The sequence below is a fragment of the Hippopotamus amphibius genome, chromosome 2 (assembly GCF_030028045.1).
Source record: "Hippopotamus amphibius kiboko isolate mHipAmp2 chromosome 2, mHipAmp2.hap2, whole genome shotgun sequence".
Classification (NCBI taxonomy): Eukaryota; Metazoa; Chordata; class Mammalia; order Artiodactyla; family Hippopotamidae; genus Hippopotamus; species Hippopotamus amphibius.
The window spans coordinates 117,994,083-118,021,966 of NC_080187.1; the positions used below are offsets into that span (position 1 = coordinate 117,994,083).

The 27,884-nt window shown below is 39.9% G+C and overlaps 1 pseudogene; it reads right to left on the reverse strand.

The window, feature by feature from the left end:
- Positions 1-369: 369 nt before the first annotated feature.
- On the reverse strand, positions 370-25,828 carry LOC130844459 (cGMP-specific 3',5'-cyclic phosphodiesterase-like; annotated as a pseudogene).
- Positions 25,829-27,884: the final 2,056 nt, after the last annotated feature.

Genomic DNA, 27,884 nt, shown 5'->3' on the forward strand with positions numbered 1-27,884 from the left:
AATAAAGTAGGGGTGGGTGAAGGCCACATGAGTGGCAATGTGACCCTTCCCTAAGACCTTCCAAGTTTCCTCCCTAGAAATCATGGTATCCATGGAGAGGCTGTCTCCAGGAAACAAGAGAAGAGTACAAGTTTTGCATTCCAGTTGACTTAGGAAAAAGGGTTGTTTAGACAATGTAAATCCTTTGACATAGGAAATCTTGGGGAGGCTTATGGCTTCCACAGGTCATGGAACCAGGGGTTCAAAGCAATTTGTGATGGTTAATTTTCTGTGTCACCTTGACTAGGCGAAGGGATACCCAAGTGGCTGATAAAATGTAATTTCTAGGTGTGTCTATGAGGACGTCTCCAGAAGAGATGAACATTTGAATCAGGAGAATGAGTAAAGAAGATCTTCATCAACGCAGTGGGCATCACCCAATCCCTTGAGTACCTGAACAGAACAAAAAGGGAGAGGGAGGACGAATTTGCTTTCGGAGCTAAGACATCCATCTTCTCTTGCCCTCCTGCTGTCCATCAGAGCTCTTGGAACTAAAGCTTTTGGACTCAAACCAGAGTTACACAATTGACCCCTCCCTGATTCTTAGGCCTTCAGTTGATTATACCATCAATTTATCTGGTTCTCCAGATTGTGCAGATGGTGGGCAGATTGTGGAACTTCTAGGCCTCCATATCCAAGTGAGCTAATCCCTACAATAAATCACTTATTTATCTCTGGATATCCTACTGGTTCTGTTTCTCTGAAGAACACTGACTAATACACAATTCAATCTAGATATTAGATGATATCTAGTTTTCACATATGAGGATAATGCCAACACATTTATATAGTTGTTCTGATTATTATGTGTTAATATCTTATTATTAATAAACACTGTGCCACATTCAAGAAATTTGCACGAATGATGGGGCTGATGAAGGAGGAGATGATGTGTGACTGAACACCATTGGTATTTGTGGTCTAATTGAAACTCACTGGTCTAAACTGTGGACCTTGTCTTCTATTTTAAACATATGAATGTGTTATTTTATTAATAATAAAATAGTTGAATCCCTAAATTTATATCATTCTGTTACAAAGTTTTAAAAAGCGAATCAAAAGTTGACCATTTCTTACAATTAATCTATCTAGCAGACTATTTTTTTACTCTTAGCTTCAATCTGAGCACTACTTTGTTTCACGGCCACTTCTTGGATTTCTACTGCTACATTATTAATTTTTAAGTGTTCTTTGGTCTCATAAGCTGAAGAAATGTGTCATTTTCACAGACACGTATTTAAAGAAGTAGGACTCAGAAAACATAGAACGTACTTTCATATTCTGACTATTTTCATAAAAGGCTATGAGACAGTATTTTGACTATTCAAATTATGAGTGGGCTAAGTGATGAATTACCCACTAGCCAACTGATTTCCACTGTTAATACCAATGTAAATTATGGCCCAGATCAATCCCACAACTTCTAATGAAATTCCTGGGATGGGAATAACTTCTGCAAGGCCTCTATAAACACAGATCAAGGGTGTCAAGGGTGAAGCAGCAACATGAGAAATCCACAGACTAAGAGGCTTCAGTCTGGGGTCACTGCAAATCAAGGACACTGAGCCTATTTTAGATGGCAGTACAAGAATTAAATCATTACTAACTGCAAAACAAAGATTACACCATCAAAACTCTAAAGATGGTAAACAGATTAAATAACGTGCATATAAGTGAAGAAATTCTCAGGGCTGGAGAAATTTAGGACCATGCAAACAGATGAAGGCTTTCTCAGCAAAGCTGTAGCATATTTATGGTCCTACTGTACTTGGGACTATAGTGCCATTGAAAAGCGGAAACCCAGCTGTCACCTAAGACAGAAAGGGAATTCTGCAAATTTGGCAGCGATCCTTCAGCTGTGTCCTTAATACCCCTCTTGGAGTCTGCTATGCTGTGACATTACTTAACAGAGCTCAAAGAGGTCATGGAGATAGCTCCGTGAAGAATCAAAATTGAAAAGACTGCTGGTATAGAGTGGATTCTGAAAGCTATCTCAGGATTTAGCCAATCTGAACTATCACATCTTTCCCCAGATACCTGCCCTCAGTATTTCTCACCAGTTACTATTACTTATTCACCCAACTTCAAAACCTGAGTCTTCTCCAACTCCTCTTTTCTCCTCACTTCCACCTCCTGTTAGCTGCCAAGTCTAGCAGATTCAGCTTCTTCATCTTTAATCCATTCCCTCCTTTTGGTCTCAAAGGCCAGTGCTCTGGTTCAGGTGCTTACTCCCTCAGACTATTTAACCTGTCCTCCCAGTTTCCAGTATTTTTCCCTCTAATTCATTTTATGGCCACCATAATATTCATCTTTCTAAAGCACAGTCTGAATCATGCCAGTCCCCCTTTCAAACCATCTTTAATTAGTCCTCATGGCTCTGAATCAAATAAATACTCCTCAGCTTGGCATTTAAGACCCCAGTAATCTCCAGTAGCTCCTCAACGTCTATACTATCACCCACACATTTCCTTACAAGCACCACATGGTCCAACTTCCTGTTTCTTCCTCAAACTTCTTTTTGCAACTGGATCTCAATATGCACACGACTCAATCTACTGAAATCTTATCCATCTTCCAGGGTCCATATCAATCATTGCTTCCTCAGAGAAACCTCTCTCCATCTCCCCAATTATATGTGATCTCCTGCTTCCCTGAACCTAACACATTTTCCCTGGATCAATTATGACCTGCTATCTAGTCTACTTATTTATCTCATCTACTATAATTTTCTCCCAATCAATATTTATTAACACTTATCTATGTTCCAGGCACTGTATTAGGCATCAGGAGTACAGGAATGAATAAAACATCTATGACCCCTCAAATTACACAGAGGAGCCTCAAGCTGGTATTATTATGGAATCTTCAAAGTGTACCACATGATAAGTAACTAGCATAATTGTTCTATCATGATGCCAGAACATAATTCATAAACATACTGTCATTCAATTAAGATGATTTGTTTAAAACCTCTAATTCAATTAATAAAAGAATCATTTTAAATGGGAAATTTGAAAAATCATACAGTGTAAACTTTAAGTCCATAATAAAGATCTGTTCATAATGGAAGCAAAAGTGGAAGAAATATCAAATCTTTCCATTGAAATATTGTAGGGCAAAAATGTCCATTTTCTAGAGCTATCCACACATTTATTTGTTTAATGAAACGAAAGAGTGGAAAGAAAGAAACTCAGACTTTGGTGTCAAAGGGACTTCAAATGAATGAATATGATGAATTGAATGAATGAATTTAAAAAGACTATGGGTTTGGTTTTCTGACACTTTTTGGACCTATCATTTTAGAATCTTAGTAAAGTCCCCAGAAGTTCACGTGGAGATAACATAGATAGGGGATATGTATAGTGATCAGGTAAAAAGATGAAAGAATACAACTGTGAGATGAGCTATGTTAAATTATCATTAAGCAGGAAAACAAGACAATATTTCCCTCAGGCCTCTATCCTTGATTCAGCCCCCAGTGAAGAAACTCTGGCATTTAAAAGATGGGGAGGTCCTTACCAGACAGTCCCATTTTTAACAAGTATGCACATTTTTACATCTCAGTTTCAAATATCCCCACAATTCACAGTAGTTGTCCAAGGCCCCACCCACGCTCCACCTCCCACCCCGCCTCTGTTTCTTATTTACCTCATATGCATCTTTGATGTTCAAGGGCTCACCAAGAGCAGCCACATGTCCCACGATGCCTTTGTTCCACTCTAAGCGGATACAGTTATTTGAAGCTTCTTCCAGTGTTGAACCTTCTGCAACATCAAAGAGGCGGCTGATAAGAAACTTGTCGTTGGAGCTGTCCTCACAGACAAGGAACAGGGAATAGCGGTCAGTGGAGATGAGTCCATGGATGTGCAAGAAAATTTTGTGACATAAGGCTGTGACATCCAAGTGACTAGAAATATCTTTCACTAATTCCAAGAGTCTTGAGCACTGGTCCCCTTCATCATTATCAAACCTTGGGGGGGTTAGAGGCATCTGTTCCTTCTTTTCTGAGTCAGAGAGGAAGCTCACAGTTCCCTCAGAATCCTTGACGACAATGGGTCTAAGAGGCCGATCAAATTCGGAGGTGGAGATTTTCCTGGTTGGTGTTCCAGGGACGCTGCTCTCTGCACGGGGACTCTGCTGCGAGGGGCAAGAGCAAGCTTCCGTGTGGCCTCTGACGCCTTCCTTGCACACAGGGATGGTGTGAACTCTCTCAGCAAACCATGCATTGACCATTTCTCTGCAGAACAGAACATGTAGACACAGTAAATGTTTGAGGAATACCCCTTCTTAAATATTGCTACCCCCGAAAGCTTCTAAAAATCCGCTCGTGGTAAACTGATGTGGTAATGATTGATTTGTCATAGAAAATAAAAACAAGATGGTTTATTTAAGACGGTTTTATTTTGAAAAACTCTAGAGGACAATTGCTTCAGTGAACATTTTAATAAAGCCTGACTCCTATAACGTGTATTTTCAGATATCTGATTTATAACACATTGTCAAGTCTGCTCCTCTCAAATCAGTTTGTGTTAAAGTAAAAGACACTAAATGTGACAAGAGTCTTAGGAAAATATAAATATGGAAATTTATCTGCTACTTAAAACATACAACTTTTTCTGAAGTTAAATATTTAAAAATTTTTTAAAATTTATATAAAATTGGCTAGCTAATATGCTTAATTTTAGATAGTTGTTTTAATCTATATCGCTACATATAGATTAGATTTAGAAAGGGAAATGGAAAATATAAACCATTTGATCTGGTATGTGGTAGAAAGATTATAGATTTCCATTAAAATCATCCTAATAAGATTTGTTCAATTAATGGTAAAGATGATCTCTTCTTCTAGAGTATCTACTCCTTGTATAAAGGAGAAAACAAAAAAGGTAGGTAATAACATATAGAAAATTCAGTCCAAGAAAACTTAAGTTATTTATGTTATTAATGTGCCATCCCATGAAAAAAACCCATTTGGGCTAAAGCCTTCACAGCGGGTGATTTTTTTAAACAAATATGCCAGATCATACACATCCAAATGATTGTTGTTCAGGTCAAATAATTCCTCTTGGGAAGCTGCATTCTCATGCCAACTGATGGTGCCATTACTTTAGACATTTTTGGAACTCTTCTTTTGAAACTAACTTCTAAAAATTTTCAAGAGCCACATAAGAATATTAGTTTTTTAAATTAATTTTTTTGGAGTACAGTTGATTTACAATGTTGTGTGAGTTTCTGCTGTACAGCAAAGTGAATCAGTTATACATATATCCACTCTTTTTTTGATTCTTTCCCCATGTAAGCCATTACAGAGTATTGAGTAGAAAGAATATTTGTTTTATCTTAAAGTTAGATCTTGTTTTTCACTAAGCCTTCCTCTCAAAACAAGCAAGTGAAACCACAAAAACCTAGAGTAAAAGCTAACTTAATGTATATCTTATGCATTAGACTTGACTTTTTCTGAAACTCAAATTCACTTTCAAGAGACAGAAACTTGCTACCACTGAGGATACTTAAAAGAACTGGCCTATAAAAGCAATGCAATCTCCACTTGACAATGACTTACTGATTATCTTCACCAAGGAGCCAGGGTAAAAAAGTTTGACAGTGTATCATTTTGGAGAGTGCAGGGAAACAGGCACTCTCTAATCCTTCTGAATGCAATAGAAATTGATAACACCTCTTCAGAGGGCAAGTAGGCAATAGCTAACAAGTTTTAAAATGCATTTATCCTTTGTTCCACAGATTTTACGCATGTGGGAAAGGAAGTACCAGGGTATTTATTTACTGTGGTACTTTTTGTTATAGCGAAGATAAGAAGCAACCTAATACCACAAACAGAAGCCTGGCAAAAACACATCATGGTGGACTTCCTAGGTGGCGCAGTGGTTAAGAATCCGCCTGACAATGCAGAGGTCACGGGTTCAATCCCAGCTCCAGGAAGATCCCACATGCCACGGAGCAACTAAGCCCGTGTGCCAAAAAAAAAAAAACACATCATGGCACATTTATAAAGGGAGCACTAGGCAGACATTTAAAAATGGTCATAGGTACTGATGTGAATAGTTATCACAATTTATTAAGTGAAAAAAGAAGATCCAGAAGGGAGAAAGAAGAGTTAGCCTTTTTTCTGAGTCTCTACTAAGTCTTTCACTTATAGAATGTTCCCTTAATTATTTTATTTTGAACAGCAACTATTGTTTGGTAAATACTGTACTACCCTGAAATGACACCAGTCTAGAATGAAATGGGTCAAAAAAAAGATAACACAGATATGATCAGGATTACCCCATAATTCCAAGTGTTAGATACAGTTATAAATTTTAAAGTTCTCTTTAAAAAGCAATGTAGGGACTTCCCCCGTGGTCCAGCGGTTAAGACTGCATGCCCTCAAGTGCAGGGGGCACAGGTTTGATCCCTGATTGGGGAACTAAGATCCTGCATGTGATGCAGCATGGGCCAAAATAGTAATAATAATAATAATAACAATTAGTTTTTTAAAAAGCAATGTAGGGCTTCCTGGTGGTGCAGTGGTTAAGAATCCGCCCGCCATTGCACAGCGAAAGAAACCATAAACAGGACTAGAAGACAACCCTCAGAATGGGAGAAAATATTTGCCAATGAAGCAACGGACAAAGGATTAATCTTCAAAATATACAAGCAGCTCATGCAGCTTAATACCAAAAAAGCAAATAACCCAATCCACAAATGCGCAGAAGACCTAAATAGACATTTCTCCAAAGAAGACCTGCAGATGGCCAACAAACACATGAAAAGATGCTCAACATCACTACTCATTAGAGAAATGCAAGTCAAAGCCACAGTGAGGTATCACCTCACACCAATCAGAATGGCCATCATCAAAACAACTAAAAACAATAAATGCTGGAGAGGGTGTGGAGAAAAGGGAACTCTCCTGCACTGCTGGTGGGAATGTAAGTTGGGGTACAGCCACTATGGAAAACAGTTTGGAGGTTCCTTAAAAAACTAAAAATGGAACTAACATATGACCCAGCAATTCCAATACTAGGCATATACCCAAAGCAAACCATAATCCCAAAAGAAACATGTACCATAATGTTCATTGCAGCACTGCTTACAACAGCCAAGACGTGGAAGCAACCCAAATGCCCATCAGCAGATGAATAAAGAAGTTGTGGCACATATATACAATGGAATATTACTCAGCCATAAAAAAGAATGAAATTGAGTTATTTGTAATGAGGTGGATAGACCTAGAGTCGGTCATGCAGAGCGAAGTAAGCCAGAAAGAGAAAAACAAATACTGTATGCTAACTCATATATATGGAATCTAAAAAAAAAAAAAAAATGGTACTGATGAACCCAGTGACAGGGAAAGAATAAAGATGCAGATGTAGAGTATGGACTTGAGCACACAGGGTTGGGGGAGGGGGAAGGAATGGGGAAGCTGGGACGAAGTGAGAGAGTAGCTTTGAAATATATACACAACCAAATGTAAAATATATAGCTCATGAGAAGTTCCTGCATAACGTAAGGAGACAAACTCGATGATGGGTGATGACTTAGAGGGCCGGGATAGGGAGGGTTGGAGGGAGTCACGGGAGGGTGGGGATATGTGTATAAATACAGCTGATTCATTTTGGTGTACCTTAAAAATTGGCACAGCACTGTAAAGCAATTATATTCCAAAAAAGAGCTTAAATATTAAAAAATGACACAAAGATAACTAAAAAATTAAAAAAAAAAAAAAAAAAAGAATCCGCCTGCTAGTGCAGGGAACACAGATGGGTTCAATTCCTGGTCTGGGAAGATCCCACATGCCATGGAGCAACTAAGCCCGTGAACCACAACTACTGAAGCCTATGTACCTAGAGCCCATGCTCTGCAACAAGAGAAGCCACTGTACTGAAAAGCCCAAGCACCACAACGAAGAGTAGCCTCTGCTTTCCGCAACTAGAGAAAGCCCGCACGTAGCAATGAAGACCTAAAGCAGCCAATAAATAAATAAATAAATAAATAAATAAATAGATTTATTTTTAGAAAAGCAATGTAGTAAGTATACTGTACAGATCCCCGGTGTATACCTACAGCACAGAATCTTTTAAAATATAATTGCCTAATGTTTTATAAATTCATGACAAGGCTTAGGACAAAATTTTCAGCAATGAGAACATACGCTAATAATAAAATAATGCTGTATCTCAAAAACTTCGACAGAAATGAGGGGGACATACTTTGGGAAATCCTTGCATTACCTCCAGAATCACAGCAGTAGTGCCAAAGACACTGATGTCAGACATGTATGTGAAAAATGCACAGGAAGCATTTGAATATAAGCTGTTTCATAAAATGTAAGACAGAAAAAAGCAATACATTTAACTTAACGTCTCATGTGATTTAAAAGTGTGTACATGTAACTTAAATTCTCAAATGTATACAAAAATAGGCATTTTAACTATTTCAGCTACAAACCTGAAACACAGCCTCAACTTATTTCTTATCCTCTCATTGAAAAATGGTGATCGACTTTTAAATTTTTTAATCAAGCCACCTACTTGACAACTTCATGTGAACATCTAAACAGACACCTTAAAATCGTGAAATCAGAATTCCTAATGGCCCATCCTTCATCTTGCTTCAACCTCACTCCTTGACAGTTTTCTTCATATTAATAAGTAGCACCATGATCTCCCTAGCTACTCAACCAAACATCTAGGAGTTACTCTGAATTTCTGTTTCTTTCAACTCACACGTCCAATCCAGCAGCCAAGTCTTGTCTACATGACTTTCAAAACCCTATATTCTAGTCTGTTCATTTCTATCTCCTGTACTACCTCCCTGATCCAAGCCCACCACCTCTCACCTGGGACTGTGGCCACAGCCCCTTAACTGGTCTCTCTGATATTATACTAGCCTCCCTTCAATCCATTCTCCACACAGCAGCCAGAGTCATCTTTGAACAAAGAAAACCTTAACATCTTAACTACCCTACTTGGCTTCTCACTGAATTGAGACTAAAACTCAAACTCTTTCTATCCCCTACCATAGCCCCTCTCACCCATGCCGGCCCCTTGATACTCCTCATCACATCAAACTCTAACTGCCCCCAGTCTGGACCACTCTACTCACCTGCACCCGGCTGACTGCAGCTCCTCATCCCCTGCGCAGACAGGTCTTCCCTGATCACTCCACCTCAAGTGGCCTCAACACACTATGTTCTCCCCCCACGCTATCTGAATTCTTACTATCGTCTATTTTTCTGGTTTACCAATCTGTTGGTTTATTGTCTGCCTCCTCCGAGGAGATGTAAATGTCATACTTGTCTGTCTTGTTCACGGCTGCATGTCTGTACTTAGAAAATGCCTTGCACATACTAAGTCCTTGATAACTATTTGTGTGAATGAATAAATAAATGAAGCCTCCTAAATTAACTGCATTAAAAGGGACAACAGTCCTTTGAAAATGTGAATGCTGGTATATTTGTTACAGAAAATCAACATTGTGTTTTAGCTATTAATGTTCATCTTCCTTTGGATGTGAGTCTCATAACTGACCATGGCTAATTTACCCTATAGGATATCCTATAGGGCCTAATATATGTCTTAAACTAAGCCAGTTTCCAAAAATTCTTTGTTAGGTGTTTTGTGTTATATTTGTATTGTGTCACAAGTGTTTTACTTCTAGATATTTTCTTGGAGAGATGAACTCAGTATTAAATGACACAGGAAAAATAGATCTGGTATATTCAGTGACTCAATCAACAATTTTTATTAACTACCAGTCATGGAGGGAAGGGTTTTCTCACGACCACATTATTGATTATCTGAGTCCCTGTAGATATGTCCCTGCGTAGGAAAACATATGTTATCATAACATCAAAACAATCACTTATAAACCAAGCATAAATGAAATTAAATCCTCTCTCCCACCTCTCTCCCTTTAGTCATCCCTTGAGGTTTTGCAGTGCATGACCTATGTGGCTGTATGAAGTGGGCCTTCCTTCCTAAGACTAATATCTATCATCTCCTGTTGATTGTTTTTTAATACTTTAATCTCTGCAAATACAAATCACCTGCAGACTGAAATTTTACACTCTTATGTAAGATATAGAATTTCTAGAAGTAAACCAAGGTGATATTGGAGAACTATTCTAATATTACATAAAGCCACTGATAATTAAGGGTTAAGTCCAATTAAAAAACAGCTAACAACTGGAAAAAAATCAACAAGGATCATGATATAACAAACACGTGAAAAGAGAATTCTATTCAAAGAACTGCATTCTAGATTAAGAAAGGCTGCTGGAAAAACGTCAAATATTAATTTTAAAAAACTATATTTGAGGAAAAAAGACTCTCTTTAGGATCCTGCTGCAAATGCCAAATAAGAAGTAAAGATACTTGTGTTTACGATACAGCCTTGCCAGAAAATTGTTTATTTTAATAGCTTGGAGTTTTCATTATAATCTAAATCTTCTTAAATCTAAAATAAGGTAAATTTACTCTTATAACCCGCGGTTCCATTTTTCAAGATAAAGTTCCAATCAAAGCCTTTTCACTGATATTTTCCCATTTTAATTGGATTCACTTCTGTGTCCTTTTTTTTCTAGAATAAATTATTCTCATGAAGGTCCTTGAGTGTGTCAGGCACTAAGGATACAGGAGTGAGCAAGCCCAGACCTCTCCTCCCCAAACTGAAGCTTATATTGTGTCCAGCAGCTAATTTACACACACACTGAATTTGCTGTCATATGAAGTTATATGTAACTGCATATGAATGAAAAAAGATGGAAAGATGAACATGTCAAATATGAGGGTAATATACCAGATGGGATTCAAGAAACCTGGTTGGTAGCTCTGATGGGGCAAATCACTTCTTTGGCCTGAGATAGGATCTCTGTTTTCCCTTCTTTCTCTTCCTTGAGTCTCTGAGATTTTGAAAAGTATTTACATTAGTGATATTGGAAGGGAAAAAAAAGCACCATTTTATTTAAACCTCGTGAAGCAGGCATGCACAATCCCAGTTTCTAAATTATGAAGCTAAATTAAATGGCTGAACCAAACACATTCTGCAAGCTGGTAACAAAACCTGGAATCAAATCTGGGTCTCCTAATCCAAGTCTTACGGCCTACAAGAACCTAAAAGTTCCCAGAACATCAATGTTTGTCACGAAGACACTTCATAATGTCTAGCTGCATCTGAAAGAGTCAAAGATCAAATTTAAACACACAAGGCATAGAGAAAATAAAATCACCTATAATACACATCCTCTAACTAAATTCTTTCCATCCAGATCATAAAAGGACAGCACACTTAACCACTGAGGTAAAAACACTGCCTCAAGGGATTCAGAGAACAAAGATTCTTAAGGATAGTGTCCTGAAAAAAAATCTGACTGAATCCCATGCCTGTGTTTCTCTGAAAGCATAAAATGTTTTACAAACCAAAAATGATTCACTGAAAAGAATATATAATAAATGTATTCAAGAGAAGAATAATTCTCAGGGCTGCTAGATTTAGCAAATAAAAATCCTGGATAATCCAGTTAAAACTCAGTTTCAGGTAAACAATGAATAATTTTTTAATATAAGCAGTATCTAAAATTCAAATTTTACTGGGTGTCCTATATTTTAGCTGGCCACACTAGTCACTCGATATTCTATTTTTCCCAAGTGAAACTGTTGGCAGGTAGACAACAAAGAAAAAAGCAGGTTCTATGCAGCATGCTAATGAGCTCCAGGCTATCAAATCACTAATATTAATTTTATCATTGAAAGAGCACAAAGGATCCTGTGTAAGATAACTGAACCTTTTGAAAGCTCTTGGATTAATAATTTGTGGCATAAAAGTCTTCCTTAAATCAAGCTTTTTCATTTTACTGTCCAAACTATACCATATATTTAATAGAGAAAAAACAAACTGCAATCTATTTATAAAAGGGAGGCTAAGTGCTAAAAACTCTTGGGACTTACAACCACACCCCGAGAAGCTGTGTTTTTCAGCCATAAATCCTAAATTCCAATCTGTATCTTAGCTTTTGCTACCAATGGGATTTGTGACCAGTGGCAAACAATTTTCTTCTTCTGAGTTTCGATTTCATCCTCTGTATAATAGGGGAAATACTGCCTATTCTAACTTCTTCATGAAGCGCAAGGTGCTGACTTTCTTCAGCAGAGTATGAAGTCAAGAATACCAAACTGGCCATCAGGAGAGAACTCTAGTTCCAACTATAAGAATACACAGACCTGAGGCTGAACCAATCACAACTTCTCTGGAGTTCATTTTCTCCAGAGTACAAGTTCTTCATTGTACACACGGTCAGCCATATGAACAGGTCATGAAGCCTGCTTACATGATGCACGGGCCAGTAGGTGATGATGATTAGGTTGGTCAACTCTTGTCATCTCCTTTTGCCCCTCAGCTTCCTCATTTTTAAACAGGCAAAAGACTTCTTCCTCCTTCACTCACCGCACAGGGTTGGTGTGCGCGTCAAGTTAGAAAACGCACGTGGAAGCATTTCAAAATCTCTTCCATATATTGAAGATGTTGCTATCTCCTAGACCCTTAGGATTCATTCCAGTGGAGACGTAGGGCTGGGGTAAGGAGCCATGGCTGTTCACTCCCTCCTCAAGTCCAGCCAAGAGAATCAGAGAAAGTGAGGGAGAAAAAGGTTGTATTCCTGGTGGTACAGGCCCACAGGCTGAGTGGGCCTAAGAGGGTTTGGAAACAGGCTGACTACCTGCACCCTGAGCATCCAGAGTACTTGTCCAAAGCAGATACTGCAGATTGTCACTCATTATAGAATCCCACTGAGTTCTCCCTCTAAAAAGAAGAGTTACATCATAACTCTACATAAGTTACATCCTAGCCATTTGAACGAAAAGAACAAAATGGATGCACGTTCCACAAAGGTATTCTACCCTCTCCTACAAGCACTGATAACTTAGTGACTCTGCTTTCAGGTATCAGCAAGTCCTTGCTAACTGCCCTGCAATCGAAAGCAGAACAGACCTCTTGAAGTCTTTGAGTTGATTTAACTTTTACAAGGCTGTTAATGAAAGACAACAGGCCCTGGTTAATGAAGGACAACAGGCCCTGGACCCTTGAAAAAAACCCACAGCCAAGGGAAATGCAATAAAAATTAACGCCAAGAATTTATAATCGATGACAAGATCCTGATGTTTAACACCCCATCTAAGTCATTCCTTCTCTCCTCACCGAAATCTGTTTTATTATTCTCCAGTCACTTATTTCCTTCCACATTTTATTACACACAAAATTTCTCACCTCATAAATGAGTTGCGTTATACACCTTTTTAAAATGGGTAAATTCGACGTAGTTTTGTTTTTAAACTTCTACAATATGTCTTAAAATAACTGGAGAAACCCTGGAGGGTGCCAAAATCAATGTTGGGAGTTACTTCACTCAGGTAACATGAATGTGAATACCATCTGTGCTTTCAAACTTACAGGTACCAGAGATGCTGCTCAGGGCTCACTAAGGGATCCTTTCCCTTCCTGAGCAAGTAAAGAACCCAAAAGATTGAAATTAATTAGAGAGCCGGAAATACAGCCACTGGAAGCTGATCAAAACGTGCCATGAGTTATCATAAATGTGACTTGGATTTTAAACCCCGAATCTCTTAAAACAATGAATCCAATCAGAAGTCTACTATCTTAGTATTCTACTTTACTGAAGACGCTTGCAGCTCAAGAGTCCCACCCGTGCAATGATGATTTAATACAAAAATCAGTGTCATGAGGAATAACGTTTAACATATTTTGATTTCAGGAGGCTTCTGTAAAGCCCCAACGGCACTGCATCCTTCAAGACAATGTTCATTGTGGCTGGAGCACCCTACAAAACTAAATGAGTTCATGCACTCAAAAGGCCAGGCGGCCAGGTTCTAGCAGCTGCTGCAGGAAAAGGCTGAGCTTGACATTTCCAGTGTCGGGCATTTGGGATCTTTGGTAATACACAGAGAAATGGAAAGAATAAATTCATTCGTGAATGATAAGAAAAAAGCATGGAAGAAATTCTGGGGGGTAGAAAGCCTAGGAGGTGAATTGTCATTTTTTACAACGGTTGTAACAAAGAGTTATCTCATCAAAATTACACACATGGTAGAAACAAAGTGCTACATATTTCATTCCTACACATCCTGGGTGCTCATATTTTTAAAGAAGATGAAAAGTGTATCATTCTTAAAATGATAGATTCAATTAAGTTAATGATTAAATTTAATGGTACCAAGCTAAGAATATCTTCTTACGGGATATTTAAATAGGTTTAAGTTTTAGATATGAGCTATGCTTCATCTCATATTCTACAAAAATTTTATAAACTGATTAGTAATATCCATTGAAAAAAATGGAATGTCACCAGATGATGGCACATACTCTGTTACGAATGACAACTTCCCCCCTTTTGCAATTTCTAATTTTCACTCAATATTATTACCTATCACAGGGAGGAAAACTACAGTTTATAATTTGTGTTCTAGAAATTTCCCACTAATCTAAACAAGTCATAGCTTCTTCCAAATGCTTACTATCTAGAAGTATTAAATAGAATATGCAAAACTTACTGCATAGTGGGATGCAAATTCTCACATACCATTTCAAACACGGTTAGCAAAAGGGAGACACACACACACACACACACAAACACACATGCACTCGCAACTGTGTACAAAGGGGCTCCACGAAGCAATAACTTTTACTGTGCTCACTCATCTTAAAAAGACAGAAATACCTTAAAGTACATATTCAGTATTCCAGATGCCTTGAAAGGGAAAAATAATTTAAATACTTTGTCTAGGTTTTATAGACTATTTCCTGGCATCTAGAAAAGTAAGGAAAAGAAAAATTTACAAAGCAGTGTAAAATTCTGATGTAAACATAATTCTCACGGGTTAAAAATATAATTAGATGAAATCTACTTGTAGAGCAACTAGTTTAATGTGTTTCGTACTCTTGCCTAAAATAATGTATCAGAGGATAAAAATTCTTTGAAAATATACTGTACTTAGGGTATTTGTGTTCTAATACTAAAAATACGATGGTAACAGTCTAGTACCCAAGTTTTCAGCCATTCTATTTTAAAATGTCATTGGCGAGGTCCCACTTTTCATACTCTAAAATTATATATGGAAACGAAACCCACTTGGGCAAAGTCTTTAGGCACCTCATTTAGTAACGTGCTTGCACATTAAGAGGCCCTAGGAGAAACTTTAGCCTCTTCCTGAGTTAAATTCCTCACGACATTAAATCTATGAGTCTTTGCTTTGCTTCTGTTAATATTGAATATTGAACTTCAGTAGAGATTGGTGGGTAAGGGCTCTTGGTGGGACAGACTGAGGCTTCAACCCCAGAGCTGCTTCTGAGATAAGACCTCAGGTGCATTATTCACTCTCTATAAAATAGAGATAATGGCATTAACCCTCATAGCGTTCTTCAGAAAATTAAGGGAAATGATGCCTATAAAGTAATAGCATAGAGTCTAGTACACAGTGTTTAATATGTGGTCATTACTGTTTTTAAGTTAACTGAATTTTTTTTTTCTGGCCACGCCATGCAGCCTGTGGGATCTTAGTTCCCTGACCAAGGATCGAACCCGGGCCATTGGCACTGAAAGCACTGAGTCCTAAACACTGGACCACCAGGAAATTCCCAAGTTAATCGAACATTAACTGAAATATATTTTCAAAATTTATTTTGTAAAAATAAAAATAATTTATTCATGGGTTTCTACAGAATAATGAGATGTTACCCATTTGTTTCTTTTTAAGCTCCTAGTTTAAAAGCACTAATTTCTCTATAGAAACACTTGTGCAAAAAAAAAAACTTGTTTCAATGTTGGTATTTTCTCAAATTAGAACTGAAAAAACATAGACTCCCTAGACCAATAACTACACTTACATATGACATAATTTCCTGAATAATGCACAAAGATTAAGAGCTGAACAGTGTTGTGTTTTGTTTCTTGAGAAAAATCAGTCTTTCTATTACTACTCAGAATTTAATTTTTAAAAATAAGTTATAGAATTTCGGTGATGAGTTTTTCAAAACATCACAGATATAATAAAACTGTTTGACAACAAATGTGATAAAATATACAACTAATTACTTATGATAAAAACCATAGCAATATTTCATAACAACCATACCTCTAAACTGGAGAATGGTTTTAAATATCAACACTTGATAAAAACAATGCTTTAACACTCTGCTACAGGAGATTTGGGGATTAAAATTGGTCCACTTTAGTTCCCACCCAAGGGGGCTTACTTGGGGGAATTCTATAGGTAGGCTGATATCTGGGCCTCAAGGATGTTACCCTTGAGTAACATTACAGAGATTTGCAGGGTGCCTCAAACAAAACAAAGGAAACAGTTACAGGCCCTGAATGATCCACAAACACAGTGCACAATCATGTTTTTAAGTCTGCTATTAAAACATGACCCCTTTCTCTTTCTCTCCAGTGCCTTTTTCCATCACTGATGGGAATTAACCACTTAAAACCAGAATTACAAAGAGTACACTAATTTCCTGTCTAAAAAGGGATGGTTGATAACATAGGGAAATGTGATAAAATTATCTGTAGGAAAAACATAAAAATAACTCACATAAAATATAATGTTAGATATTTCTTCCGCTCTCGGATCCTAATTTTACACAGTTTTAGTTGTGTTGTTTGCATAATTGACCTAGATCCACCACTCATACTTGGAAAATACTTAAAGAAGGAAACGATTCAATCTGAGAAGTTGATATTCTGCTCTCCTGGTGAGAATCAAGAATGCTTAGAGCTGAAAGAGATTGTTAAACTCATTTATGAATTTCTCTGCTTTGATGTCTCACCCCCTCCTATCTCTCATTTTAAAGCCAAGATTTATTAACCTGGGCCAGTCACAAAGCTGGGAACACAGGCAGGAGGTCTGGACTCCCATTTCAATTCCCTTTCCAGTACCTTACACAATCCACAAAAGGTTCTGTTCCAACCATTAATAAAAACTCATCTAAAAAATGAGAAGGACACAGTCTATTAAGTCCCTGTTCTGTTGCTCTAATTCCCACTTATCAGAATAAGGGGGTGACTCTCAAAGTTTGCAATTATAATTAAGGCACTGATGATTCTCAGTAAAATAAATAGTAACCTACTGAAAATCAGTCTAAAAAAGATAAGGAAATATGTATTAGTTCCTTTAAATTCCTTAAGAACACTAGAAGTCAATGCTATTATTCCCATTTTGCAGAGAAAGCAAATAAAGTACCTAAAGGTACTTTTAAGAAAGCAGTAGTTCTGGGGTTGAAGCTTAAATCTATCTTATCTGGGGCCCTTAACCACCATAAATAGAAGTAAATTTTAAAGGGTTCAGAACAGTGGCTCCTAACCAAGTAGTGGTGCCAGCCTTTGGGGGTCATGTGGAAATGTGTGCCACAATAATCGGGGTGCTCCTGACATTTAGTTTCTGGGGCCCAGGGATGTTAAACATCCTGCAACACGCTGAACAGTTTCTCACAACAACAAAAAGTATCACTACCGAATGCCAAACAGCATCCCCTTTAAGAAGCAATGGTTTACTACAATGAAAAAGAATCTGAAAAAGATGAATCACTTCGCTGTAAACCTGAAACTAACACAACACTGTAAATCAACTATACTTCAATTAAAAAAAAAAAAAGGAAAGAAAGAAAAGCAATGGTTTGGATGAATAAAAGATTAACATACTATAACAGGGTATTAAATGAAACAGGGGCGATCTGGGACACCTCCAAGTGATTCCTCCAATAATCTCTACTCTGATGTTACAGTGAGTAGTTCCTTTGCTTCTGGCATGGTTTAGAAACAAATGCTGCCTAAAGTTATTTGATGTTCCCAAGTGTTCTCCAGCTATGAAAACATCTGAGACGCTTACTGGGACCAAATATAAATAAAATGCACAACTGCTTCATATTTTTACATTCAAATTTGACCAAGAGTTGGAAGAGACATGTTTTATAATTTTCCATGCATTCACAATCACATATATGAAAAATGTTCTTTCATGGAAAACCTGCTTACATCTGAAAGAAAACCTAATAAGCAAAATCTATACTGTAAATATGTAAACCGATTTGTTTTGCAGCTTAGATATGGGAAAGACTGGACTAGATTGGCATGTCTCAATCTAAGGTACGAGAAGCCGGGACAGTCCAAAGCAAGTATGTTTTGAAGATCTGTAGTTTTTCTATGGAAATGCTTCAGTTTTGCGTTTTCACACTAATGACAATTAAAACCTAAAAAAAAAAAAAGTAAAAGACATATACTTTAAATGATTGGGATGACCACCTTATAACCAAATACTATCCTGCAATTTTAGCAGTCAAGTTTATATTTCTGTTTACAATCACACTGCAGCCCAATGGTTCGGGGGTAAAGAGAAAAAAAAAGTAGATTTAATATGCAAATATGCTTTCAAGCCAAATAAAACCCCAAAGCTGGTGTACTGTGCTATGGGACTAAAAGTTTCAGGACTGTTAAGAGGGCCCCATTGGGAGAAACAATCATCAGGAGGCAACTGCAGCCAAGGCAAGCGGACCTCACCAGACCCCTGCAGGGGAATCAGGGCCACAGTCACCCTTACCAGGATGATTTAATGAAGCCTGTCAACTTACATTTGGCTAGAGTTTTATCATTTAATTCATAATTAACTTATACACTTTTTTTGGTATTAGTTGTATAATTGCTATAACTAGGATTAACTTATACCTACTCTTAAGAATTCCACATTTAACTAACATTAAAATAAGAGAAAGTCAGTACTAGGTATGGCAGATCTCTGGAACCTCTGGAGGTGCTGACATCACTTTCTTTGGGGAATTTCTCCTCCCCCACTGACGTATCACACTATGGGCGACCTGCCCCAGCAAAGTAGTGAGACACCCCTATTCTTCCCTACACAATGACAGGTCCAGAGCAGGCAAGTCATGCAAGCAAGGCCAAGTAATCTTGAGATGACTGATATGGGTAAGAAGGTACTTCTCAAACATCAGAAGTTTAAGACCCACATAAACTTGCCAAGAAGAAACTTTTCCAGTGCACAAAGAAAGCCTGCCTGAGAATAAAGCCAAAGCTGCATAGGGCCAAAGGGATGGAGGGAAGCAGGGATGGAGGGAGGGAGGGAGAGAGGGAGGGAGGGAGGGAAGGAGAGAAGGAATGAAGGAAGGAAGATTGATTACATAGATATACAGACAAAAAGAATGTTGACAAGATTATTTCATCAGGTGAATTTCACACCCAAACCAAACTCCAGGAATGTCAATTGTCAGTTAATTTTGTATGAGTTTAAGATGAGTTTCTGTCACTTGTGACCAAAAGCTTTTTAACGAAGATACTGGGGATCAATAAGAATGTCTTTCTTACAAGGTAAACATTACTTAAATTTGAGAAACACTGGACATGATCTCCTCTAACTCTACAGTTCAAAGATCCTGTGTGTTTTAATTATTTCATCAGCTTAAAAAATTAGGGTTTTGTCTCTTCTTATAACCTCAGTATATGTATTCAACAGAAAGTAGAAATGATGACTTTTTAAAAAATAATTATTACCAGGGATATGAGATCAGATAGGGATCTTTTCTTTCTCAAGTTTAGATATAATAAAATTATCCCGAGAAGACAATCTGCAAAAAGTTAATTTTACTTTACAATTCAGAAATAAGGGAAAGGTCTCAAAGAATACAGAAGCTAACAATGGCACCTAAGACTTTAAAAAGCATGTTCACTACAAACTACAAATGGGGTATGTGTATATATACATCTATGTATACATCCATATACAGAAGGCTTTTTATAAAGCTTTTTAGACTATTCATCAGGATGATTCTTATGAACTTAACAGTTAGTTTACCTTACCTGCCTTAAATATTTAGTTGGCAATAAGTAGAAATTCCTACCAGTTAGAGAAAATGAATAAAGCACTCACACCATGAAAAAAAATATGATTCAAAATAAAGTGAGAATACCAAGTCAGTAAATAAGATTACAGAGCTAAATATCAAACGAATGACTCATGTGGAAAGAGTTTCTTCAATTTTTATTCTTAGGTTGTAATTCATAGGCACTTTTTTTTTTTTTTTTTTTTTTACTGAGAATCTGATTTAACAGATATTTCCAAGGCCACATCAATCAGCTGTAACATTGATCAACTGAATCAACATCTGTCCAGCTAAAGTATTCTCATAGGAAGTCCTGCAAAGTCAGTAGCTAGTGTGCAGTCTAAATTCAAAAATTAGTCATTTTTCAACCGTCCACTATCAATCAACTCAGTGATTTATTTAATTGCCCTGAAGCCCTTACCAAAGCAAGAGGTTTTATCCTACAATTAGCCCTGAGAACAAAGAAAAAATCTAACTTAACGCAACAGTTAGGGGTTTAATAAATTGTTAGCTTGAAAAATATTTGAGGGACAAACTAATAAATACCAAGCAGTTTTTTTAAAGACTTTTCTCGCACGAAAGAACTCTTTCCCAAGCATTATTAAAAAGTATTAGGAAGTTCAAGCATGTTTAGGTTAATTCGTGTTTTCAAATCTAGAAGAAGGGAAGCATGCATCTTAGTAAGACATACTCTCTGTAATCAGATAAGGGTGAAGGTACAAACTTTACCCATACAACTTGAAAGCATTTTCATACATTTTAAAAGAAATCGTATCAGAAACCAGACTCAAGTCATTTCTTCAGGTGGAACTATTTAGAAAGGAAATTTGGTTGCACAACATAATCAAAATGCTAAAAACTGCTCATCTTTAGGTACTGAAAACAATATTAAGAAAATACTGGCAATCTCTATAGATCTTCAGATCAAAAACAAAAAAAAGCTACTGAATTGTACTACAAGCCTGTTTAAGTGTTACACTAAGCAAATAGATTTGAATGACTAATTGCCACTGATTAGTTCTGCCACAGTTTTAGGAATCATGATCTTGTATTGGGGGCTTTCAAAATGGAACTGAATATGAAACCCTGAGAACACTGGTGATAGAAGAGCAATGAGAAACATTTCAGGGGCTCCTATGGATTCTTCCAGATTCAATCCTATGCAAATTCAATCCACATGAGTACTTTTAGGGCACTAAAAGGTGTCTTAGAGCTGGCTATAAGGACCCTGGTCATAAGCAATACACGGATAAAAGGACATTATTACACCAGAATTACCATAATGAAAATAGAAATAATATCAAAGCCAGACTGAGTCAATGCCCACAGGACTTTATTATCTTCAGTATTAGTGACTGCTTAACAAAATATGCTTAGCAACTCGTTTGAAAATTGTGAAAAGTGTATATTCCTATATGATCACAGAAACAATCATTTTTAAGATCGAATAGCAAGATTTATTTTACACCCATCATCTGACTTTAAGATAAATATCATGCAAATAAAAGGTTATAGCTTTTAGAGACACACACACAGAGAGAGACAGACACAGGAAGGAAGGAAGGAAGGAAGGAAGAAAGAGAAAGAGAGAGAGAAGGAGAGAGAGAGAGGAAGAGAGAGAGAAAGAGAGAAAGGAAGGAAGGAAGGAAGAGAAAGAAAAAGAAAGAAAGAAAAAAAGAAAGAAAGAGAGAAAGGAAGGAAGGAAGAAAAAGAGAAAGAGAAAGAAAGAAAGAAAGAAAGAAAGAAAGAAAGAAAGAAAGAAAGAAAGAAAGAAAGAAAGGAAGAAAGAAAGAAAGAAAAAAAGAAAAAGAAAGAAAGAGAAAAAGAAAATCCCAAACACAGGACCTGAAACATCAACTAATTCACCACAGCTTTGCAATGTCAAATAAAAAGTCTATCATAGAAAACTACATGGGAGTGTAAAACTTCTGTTTCTGGACTTTGATCCAAGTAGTCATAAAAAGTTGTCCTCACTTAATATCTCCTATTTCCAGTACATGCCAAATATTCTCAAGCTTTTGCCTAGTGCAAAACAAAGCAATAAAAGTCAATCATATTACCCCTACAATACTAAAGGATCAAAAACATTGCCCACAATCACAGAGCTGATTAGTAACTAATGAAAGATAAATTATTCTAATATGCTGTCAAGAATAACAACAGCTGTTAAAGTGGCATTAGCACCAAAAAGGCTCCATCTGTGAATGTACAAGCATTAAAGCCCTTAATGAACACAGCATCCCAAACCTGCAGGACTGCAAAGTTTTCTATAATAGCGAGGGTGGAAGTTTTCCATAGGTTTTAGTTACTAGTCTCAAGTTAATTTTTATGCCAATAGATTATATTATGAAATGTTCAACTGACACTCTCAAAATTCACTGAAACAGGTTTTGATTGCTAAAAAGCATCTATTTGTGTGCTACAAGCTATAGCTTTTAAGGAAAGATAATTATAGGAAATAATGTAAAATATAGCAGCGATAATTGCTTTCAAGGTCAACCAAAATTCACAGGTGTTTACATGAGAGTTAAGGAGGGCCAGAACCTTCCTTCTATTCAATGACTTACTATTGAGTGCAGACCATTCCGTTTGGGGAGAGAACAGAGAAGCATGCATGAATGTCAAACAACAATTAAATCAAATAAGGTAGAAATAATTCTACCAAGGAGCCTGTTTACAGGCACAGGTGGCCATTCTAAGTGAATGCAAATTTATTTTAAATCTTAAAACACACCAAATGCCTCTACAGAACTATTCTCTTTCAAGGCTTTCCCAAATCACATACAGTGTTCATTTTATACATAGTCTAACAAAAGGGGAAAAAGCAAAGTAATGTGAGCTTTTCGTTAAAAACCAAAAATCACAACAAAAAACAGCTGTGAACAAAGTGTCTCCAATAAGCTTTTACCACAACCATGTGAATCACACTGTGTTCAGCAGGTTGGCATTTTTATAATTTGCTAATATTCAACCTCTCATTCTGTGTCTCCAGGTCATGCCATCAAATAGAAGCCCAAACTGGAGTACTGTTCCGTGAAAAATCTCTGGCTACAGACAAGACAGATTATATTCTTCACACTGACTACTTTCAGCGCTTTATCTATAACTCCTAAAATTGAGGGCCTACACTACTCTTGATTATCTTACACTTTCGTTTTTCAACTTGAACTCAACATAAACTCTTCTCCCAAGATTACATACACACACATATATATACCACAGAAAGCGTTTCAGCGTATTGTCCACATCAACTATGATATAAAAACCCTAACTGAAGAGAAAACCTTTAACAAAGTCTCAGATGATCTACATTTTACGCTAAGCAGTGTAATTTTGAGAACTGGGATTTTAATCCTATGCTATTTGGGAGAAAAAAGTAATGTAAAAAGAAATGTAACAACTCATTCAATTTATTTTCCGGAAAAAAAACAACAAAAAAAAAAAACCAAAAAAAAACGTTACTCTCAAACTTTTGGCGGGCTCTCAAAGTGAAGTGTTGTTATGTATGAGTTAAAAGCTACCACCAAACAATCCCAAGTTTATGTCTTTAAAGGGAGAGGGGAGAAAAAAAGAAAAAGGACATTTACGCTGAGTTTAAAATAAATAATTTTGTTCTTTCTTAATAATCTGCCTAAAGAACATCCCTCTACACATTTAAAATATCAGCCCCGTTCTCCTGCCCACTCCGCATTATACTATGCGCTATAATTCATTAAGGGCGGAAGGGTGGAAGTATGCAAGGGTGAAAGGAAAACGGGGACAGATGGCCTCGGAGGAGGAGACCTCTCAAAACTGCTGGCTCCCAGCAATGGATAATTCCAGACCTAGATGGTCTTAGTGCCTCACCCCAAACCCGCAGAAAAGTGCCCTTCGAAAGGGAACCACTTTCCATTCAGGATTTATCCCCTGGGTCGCTCCAGATTTAGTATTTTGATAGAAGGCGAAAGCGGGAAGAGGATTTTAAAAGGAAGGCTGAGTAATTAAACAGAGGAGATAAGATCTGTCCCGAAGCCATCGCCTCTGTTAAAACCCCCCAAAAGTGATCAAATCGACACCCACTGAACATTCGTTAGGAGCAACGGAGTTAAAAAGCGTCCCATCTAAGACCTCAGAGTATTACATCTGCAGGAAGGTAGAGGAAGACAGAAATGTCACAGAGCACATTTTCAACGAAGCATCGCCCCGCCGGTGTGACCTGGGTGCAAGCACCCTGCACCCGGCCCCCACCGCGCCCCCGGGGAAAGTGGGGAAAGAGGGGGAGGATGCTTAAGGAAGTACCTTGTTTTGTCTCCAAAAGGCAACATAGCAAACCTGGCGAGTTGGAGATGCAGATGAGGCGGCGTCGGCGGACCCTGGACTCGAGGAGGCGCCGTGGGGGTGGGGGCTGGGGGCCGACGACGTGCCCAGGTGAGGCCAGCGACTCCAAGCCGGCTCCCCTACCGCCCGCGCCGTCGCGCCGCCGCCCGCCGCCCGCCGCCGCCCGCTCGCCCCGCGCTGCGCCGCCCCCTGGCGGGGAGCGCCCGGCCGAGTCGCGGCGGTGCACCGGCGGGTGGGAGCCCAGCGTCCAGCCCCAGCCGGCCCCTTCACCATCACCGCCCCGCTCGCGTCTCCCTCCCGGAGAGGCGGCCAGCGCCAGCTGCCCGAGGGCCGCTGCCGGGAGCCAGCGACGCCGAGATCCCGGCCCCTCCTTCAAAGGGGTGCGTCTGGAGTCAGCCCCACGCCGCGCGCAGCGGCCGGCCGGGCTTCGCACCAACTCCCCCGGCTTCGGGGCACCCGGCCGCCAGGCACTCTGCGTTTCGCCCTCCTAGCCCCTCGGCTTCAGCCGCGATTCCTCTCCAAGTCTCCCGCGAGCGTTTCCCACGCGCGCCCCGACTGCCCGCTGAGCAGCCGCCTCCCGAAGGATAGTCTCTCTCTCCTCCCCGCCCTCCGCAGCAGCCGCCCTGGCGCTTGGCTCCGGACCAGGAAGAGCTGGCCTTTGGGGTTGTCCCGGGCCGCGGGACCTGTCACCCCACCCCCCTCCAGGGTCCGCTCCCCGCCGCGCCTCCGCGCCGCCCTTTGTGTGCGCGCCGCGAACCCCTCCACGGAGCCCGTTCGGCGGCGCCGCCTTGCGCGCAAAAGCGGCCGAGAGGAGGAGCGCGGGACAACCAGGGGACTGGAAGGGGGCAAAAAAACGACAGCACTCACTCTGGGAAGGTTCCGGCATGTTGCTGCCCTTGGGGCTTCTTCGTGGTCTCGTGCCCTACCCGGGCTTCCCCGCCCCGCCAGGGCCGGGGCGAAGGGGGACGGGGGAGGAGCGGAGCCACAGGGACCGCATTGGAAATGGTGCTTCCGGAGCGGCAGGGAAGGGGCTCAAAAACTGTTTTTGGTTTCGCTAAGGAGATTTAGGGGAACCAGGAGGCTAGAGAAGGGCTAGAGGAAGGCCCGTGAGCGCAGGCATAGGAAAATAATCTTGCTCCCAGGGAATACCAGGGCTGCCAGCGTGTTGGGGGGAGGGAGGGAGGGAGAGGGGGGTCCGGCACGTTCATTTTTGGATTTGAACTTTGTGCAAGTTGGATCGAATCCGACGCTTGGGGTTTTCGGCTGTACTCGCCTTAAAGTCGAGGTCTCTACACCGTAACAGGATCACGGCCCTACTTCAAAGGCAAAGGGCCTGAGAGTGGAGACTGTTTAATGGTTAACGAAGGGGAAAATTCAATAAGGGACAGAGATCAGCCCCAGGTTACGCTCCATGCCCCGGCCGGGTCTTCCACGGGTCCTCTTCTTACCTGGTGCCTTTCCTAACAAAGTAAGAGAAGGTAAAGTCCCAGTGATCGTCCAGCCACGCTTCGACCGATTCCTGGTCCTACTGCTGCTGCGGCCGCGCGGAGCCGGGGCCGACCCACTCCATGATCAGCGCGGCGCGTCTCTGCGGCTCCCCCGTGCAGGTTTTCCACCCCAGCTGGGGTCCCTCCCTCGGAGGAGCTGGACTCGGCCTCGAGACTCTCCCCCTTCGCCCCGCTCCAGTCCGGCCGGCTTTCGGCGGCGCTGCTCAGACACCGGGCCAGCCTCCTGCCGCGCCCCGCCTCTCCCGGTCCTCACCGCTCCCAGGTGTGGCGGGCGGGGCGGGGTGCCGCAGCCCCGCGCTCTCCCTGGGGTCTGGCTGAGACTGGCTCTCGCAGGCTCTCGAGTCCCCAGATTCCGAGGCGCGCGCGGCGGCGACTGGCGAGCTCTGCGGGAGCCTAGTGGCCAGGACTAGAAGGCAGCCACGCGGCCGCTGGGGTGCGCTGTGTGCCGGCCGGCTCCGGACGAGCGCGCAAAGGTGACTGTGGGTGTGTGTGTTCGCTGAGCGTCCCACTCCAGGACAGGGAAGGGCGCGCTGTGGAGACCCATCCCAAGCCCAGAGAGCGGCAGCCGGGGGAAGTTTCTCCCGAAAGTGAGAGGTGCTGGTAGCCCGGGCCAGGGAGAACAATGACTGTCCCGCCTCGCTTTCTCCCAGCCCAGCGCGTGGGTTCGGGAGGAGCGGGGACCACCTCCTTCGGAGCTCAGCCAGCGCAGTGGCTCAGAGCGCGCCAGCCAAGCACCACGCCTCGGTGAGGAGAGTTGGGGCGTGTGTCACCGAAATAGATTTGCGGGTCCTGGTGGGTAACTTCCAACAAAGCCATTCCCGCGATGTAATGTTAATAATAACAATCATGATTATAAATTATGTGCCTTCGCATCAAAGGCTTAATTTGCATTAAGCCCCCTTTCTTGACTGGAAAAAGAAAAAAGTAAATTGAGATACAATAATCACGATGGTTTCTGTATGAAGTCAGAAAACAAGGGCATCTCCGTACCATTAGGTGAACTTGAAGGTACGGGAACTACCCAGGTACAGTGCAGAACAGCCAGTTAGCCCAATTTTAAATTAATTCATCATCTGTACTCAACTGGAATTAACACACACACACACACACACACACACACACACACACCACGGAAAAAAGTATCTGTTTAAAAGGGCTCAGCCTTCCTACCCGGTTTTGTCCTATCCCTATTACGCTTTACAAAAAAGAATTGGTGTCTTCCTTTGCTTTATCCTTATCCCTGTCTCCCTGCAGTTTTCATACGGTATTTTGCAATGACCTAATTTTTTTGGCAGAATTAAACTGGAGCTGTGTGTTTCACAACGTGTGAACGACACCATTAGCAGTGATATCCTAAATGTGATTTAGCTGACATACTTTTAACAAACTTCTTTCAAAACACTGTTGGCAAGAATGTAAGACATTACTCACTGTGTAGAAACACATAATTCAACAGATAATATGAGAACTTTAAAAAATGTCTTCCAGTCCCCCAATGCAATGGTTTATACTTCCTGCATTAAATAATTGTCCTTTTGTAACTTCAGTTTCTTTGAAACTTCATTATTGTATGCAAGTAGCCACAAACCAATAACAAGCAAAGGAGTATAGCATGAAGTAATGCATGATAAATTATATCCGATTTTAAAATGAAAGTTCTCTTCTAATTTGTTACTATGATAGTGATTATGGTGCTCATGGAATAAAGACTTTCTCCTCAGTGCTCAGTTTTTCCCTGTGGAAAGCCATGCATTTCTCCTCTCAAGAGGTCAATTATAATTTAAAATTCTATGTCCTACTAAAGATGGAGTGAATTTTTGGCTTGAATTTCTTGCCTTGGTTGGCTACCATGATTAACTAAACAGGCGTTATCCAAATGTCCATTTTCTTTCCTAACCTCAAAGGGTTAAATTATCAGCAACCAGGAAGGCTTCCGAAAAATTTGTGCAAGAAAAACAATCCATGGACTCTCCCATCAGTGAGTCTCAATTCTGCGTGGCATAGATGCTGGGTTGAGGGTTACTGTGAAGGCCTGTTACCTGAGTGAGTATATCTCAAGGGATGGGGGATGAGGCATTTCAAACTGTTCTAGTCTCTAGAAAACTCAGAGAAAACAGT